Source organism: Lagenorhynchus albirostris, chromosome 1, assembly GCF_949774975.1.
Source record: "Lagenorhynchus albirostris chromosome 1, mLagAlb1.1, whole genome shotgun sequence".
Classification (NCBI taxonomy): Eukaryota; Metazoa; Chordata; class Mammalia; order Artiodactyla; family Delphinidae; genus Lagenorhynchus; species Lagenorhynchus albirostris.
In genome coordinates this window covers 2901718-2906285 of record NC_083095.1, presented here as the reverse complement: position 1 = coordinate 2906285, position 4568 = coordinate 2901718, and the positions used below count along the sequence as shown (strand labels likewise).

Sequence of the window (4568 nt, the reverse complement as noted above, 5' to 3'; positions counted from 1 at the left end):
ACACTTGTGATTGTCTACCTTCTGGGTGTGGGATCTCACTGTAGTTTTGATTTGCATTCCTCTCATGACTAATGGTGGTGAGCATTTTTTGATGTGTTTATTGGCCATTTACGTATCTTCTTTGGAGAAATGTCTGCTCAGGTCCTCTGCCCCATTTTAAATTTTTTAAAATTTTTATTGAAGTATAGTTGATTTACAGTGTTGTGTTAGTTTGTGGTGTACAGCAAAGTGATTCAGATACATATGTATATATATTATTTTTCATATTCTTTTCCATTATGGTTTATTACAGCGTATTAAATATAGTTCCCTGTGCTGTACAGGAGGACCTTGTTTATCTTTTTCTTGTTGTTGTTGTTGTCTGAGGTTTATTGAAGATACTACAGCACAGCAGGAAGAGTCAAATGGCTCCACACAGTGCTTTGAAATTCACCCCAGCTGGAGGCTGAGTGACCTGCAGTTTGGACAGATTGCCAAAGTCTAACAGCTTCAGCATTTCCTTAGTGTCAGGATCTACTTCAATGATCTCCTGATCCAGGGCTGAGACCTCAGGCACGTAATTATCTCGTCTCTCTCTCTCTCCTCCTGCAGCCTGATGCAGATACCTCTCACTGGGCCCCTCTGAATCTACTTCATCAGACGTAGTCTGCTATCTTGTTGCGGAGCGTCTTGCTGGGAATAAAGATGATATCCTCGGGCTTCCCTCGTGGCGCAGTGGTTGAGAGTCCGCCTGCCGATGCAAGGGACATGGGTTCATGCCCTGGTCCGGGAGGATCCCACATGCCGCGGAGCGGCTGGGCCCGTGAGCCATGGCCACTGAGCCTGCGCGTCCGGAGCCTGTGCTCCGCAACGGGAGAGGCCACAACAGTGAGAGGCCCGCGTAACACACACACACACACACACACACACACACACACACACACACACACACACACAAAGATGATATCCTCGCCCACGTGCTTGTTGGTATGGAAGTCGTTGCCCAGATGAGTGTAGTACTTCTCAATGGTGACCCGGGCCACCTTCTTCACGGTTTTGGTGCAAACATGGCTCATGTCGGCAGCTCCTTGGTAAAAGAGTGTTTATTTTATATACAGTAGTTTGTATCTGCTAATCCCAAACTCCTAATTTATCCCTCCCCCCCGCCCCACTTTCCCCTTTGGTAACCATACGTTTGTTTTCTATGTCTGTGAGTCTGTTTTGTGAATAAGTTCATTTGTATCATATTTTAGATTCCACATATGAGTGATAGCATATGATATTTGTCTTTCTCTGTCTGGCTGACTTCACTTAGTAGGATAATCTCTAGGTCCATCCATGTTGCTGCAAGTGGCATTATTTCATTTGTTTTATGCTGAGTACTATTCCATTGTATATATGTACCACATCTGCTTTACCCATTCATCTGTTGATGAACATTTAGGTTGCTTCCATGTCCTGGCTACTGTGAATAGTGCTGCTGTGAATATTGGGGTGCATGTATCTTTTCGACTTAGAGTTTTCTCCAGATATATGCCCAGGAGTGGGATTGCTGGATCACATGCTCTGCCCATTTGTTTTAAACTAGACTTCATTGTTTAGGTTCACAACACAGCTGAGTGGAAGGTAGAACTTTCCCATATGCCCCTCCACCCCTGTCCATTTGTTAGTGGCACAACACAGCAAGGGACATTTTCTTCCTCTTGTTTCATGTCCATCATGGGCTGGCAGGGTCTCTGTTCCAAGTCTTCTCACTCCAGGGCCCAGGCTGATGGAGCTACACTGATCGCCAGGGGGAAGAGGAGGAGGAAGTGTTAAGTCACCCACGGACTCATACAGCCTCCACTCAGAGAGGATGCATGTCACTTCCACTTGCATCTCAGTGGCAAAGTGAGCCACCCAGCCATCCCTATCTCCAAGGAGATATGCAGTCTTCCCATGGGCGTGGAAGGAGAGGATTCAAAGCTCTGTGAACAGCTCTAATGACTCATCGCAGTTAAATAAGGTTCTTTCCTGCAGGACTTCTCAGTGCCTTTACTGTACTATTGCTCACTGTCCCTCTCTGGAGGGAATGGGATGCAGCACGCAGAGTAGGCCAGATTTACTCACCTGGGGAACCCTATCCTCCCAGAGAATCTCATGGGATGAGTGTTCCCTGGAATCCCCTTTGGGAACCACTGCCACTTCCTAGAGCAGAGGTGGGCAGACTTTTTGGAAAGCATCAGATAGAAAATAGTTTAGGCTTGGCACGCCCTGTGAACCAACTACTCAACACCACAGTTGAAGTGAAAAGCAGCCACAGGTATTATGTAAACAAGTGGGTGTGGCTGTCTTCCAATAAAATGTTATTTATAGACACTGAACCTTGAATTTCATATAACTTTCTGTGTCACACACAGTATAGTCTTTTACTTTTTTTTTTTTTTTTTTTTTGCGGTACGCGGGCCTCTCACTGTTGTGGCCTCTCCCGTTGCGGAGCACAGGCTCCGGACGCACAGGCCCAGCAGCCATGGCTCACGGGCCCAGCTGCTCCGCGGCATGTGGGATCTTCCCGGACCGGGGCACGAACCTATGTCCCCTGTATCGGCAGGCGGACTCTCAACCACTGCGCCGCCAGGGAAGCCCTAGTCTTTTTCTTTTGATTTTTTTCAACCATTTAAAAAAGTAAAAGCATTCTCAGCTCACGGGCTGTACAAAAACCAGTGGTGGACGAGATGTGGCCCTTAGGTGGTAGTTTGCTCACTCCTATCCTAGAGGATAAAGCCCGACACCTTCGCCTGGCATTCAAGCTCCCTCACGTTCCCAGGCCTCGTCTGCCATCACATCTCCATGCAGAACCTGGGCTTGGGAAATGGTGCGTTGTTTTCCAGGAAAAAATCATATTCTTTCACTCCAGGGGGCCTTTGCACAGGCTGTTCCTCCTGCTGGGAGTGTCCTTCCGGCTGTTCTCGGTTTGGGAACCCTGCGGCCTCTCTTGGCCCCCGGTAGAATCAGGAGCTGCCATCCCTGTTGGCTCCTTCACTCCCAAGATGCCGTCGCCTCGTTGTATTCTGATTTTTCACAGACATATTTGCTTCCCTAACTAGGCCCTGAGCTTCTGGAGGGTGGGGACCTTGTCCTCCTGAATTCTGATCTCCAGGACCACAGGAGGGAGAGCTGGCATGGAGTAAGGGCTGCTGAGGAGGGAAGGAAATGAGACCAGGTTGGTGGGGGGAGCTCCACGTGGGGATCCCCACCCCAGCAAAGGTGCCGAGGTGGGGGTGAGTTTGGGACCTGGAGGAACCTGAAGACCAGTCTGCTGCATCTGGGTGGGGGGCGACAAGGGACCCCTTGTGGGGTTTTAGGGTGGGGTTTTAGGGTGTGGGGTCTTAGGGTGGGGTTTTAGGGTGATGCTAGGGAGGTAGGCTTGGTGCGGCAGCAGTGGGAGCCATGGAAGGTTCTTTAGCAGAGGAGTGGCTTGATGAAATTGATGTTTGGGGTGACCTAGCTCCCGCCTCGGTCCTGGCCAGTTCCAGCCCCTCTGGCCATTCTCTGCGGCCCCGGATCCTGGTGGAGTCTGTGAGCTGAGCTTGGGTCCATCTGTCTGTGATTGAGAATAGGGGGCCCTTCCCAGCTTTTGAGGCTCCCTCTGGACACTTCTCAGAGGTGTCCAGATGAGAGTCCTGAACCAGCAGTCAGAAGGCCCATGTTCCAGTTATGGTTCTACCCACCCAGCTTCCTGTGGGGTCTGGAACAAGTCACTTGCTCTCTCAGGGCCTCATTTTGCACATCTGTCAAATGGGAGCAATAAGCCCTGTGCTGGAGGCCTCCTGGGGTTGCTGCAAGGGTCAAATAAAGCCTGGTCTCAAGGGGACTGGGACCGGGATAGAGCTGACCTTGATGTGGGAACCTGTTGCTATGTCCCTAGCAGCCAGCATGGCGGAACACTCAAGATGTATGGAGCTAACCTGAAGAGGGAAGGAGGCTGATGGGAATTCCCTGGCAGTCCAGTGGTTAGGACTCAGCACTTTCACTGCTAGGGCCCGGGTTCAATCCCTGGTCGAGGAACTAAGATCCCGCAAGCCGTGTGGCACGGTCCAAGAGTGAAACAGGCTGAGGGTGGGCTTGAGTGAGGGGGGCTCAGGTCTCTGAGGTCGTTCAGAAAGAACTGCTCAGACCTCACTGGCACTGGCATGTGGCACGTGGGCCCTGTGCTCTAGGATGGGGGCAGTGCAGCTTCCTGCAGCAGGTAGCATCTGGACCTGAACCTGAGGCAAAAGCTCTCTCGTTTTACAGATGGGGAAACTGAGGCCAGAGAGGCCCAGGATGGGCTCAGGAGCCCTCGGTCTGCCAGAGGTGGAGCCAGTCCTAGCCCAGGTTCAAGACCTCACTGCCCTCTGCCCTGGTCCATGTGCAGTGTCCAGAGAGTCTTGGCTACCATGCCCTCTCCCCGGGAGACACAGATGCCAGGATGTGTGGGGAGTCAGTGCCGCTAATTAGTCCCATCATTTCTGGCATCTCACACAGCCTTGGGGAAGTGGAGAATGTCATTGTCAAAGTATTTTTGAATATTTGCCTTCTCAGCAAGAAGATGCTGTGAGAACACTGCG

The 4568-nt window shown here is 50.9% G+C and overlaps 1 pseudogene; it reads right to left on the bottom strand.

Annotated features, from left to right (window-relative positions):
- Positions 1-369: 369 nt before the first annotated feature.
- LOC132529025 (small ribosomal subunit protein eS17-like) lies at positions 370-1055 on the bottom strand (annotated as a pseudogene).
- Between the last annotated feature and the right edge of the window lie 3513 nt (positions 1056-4568).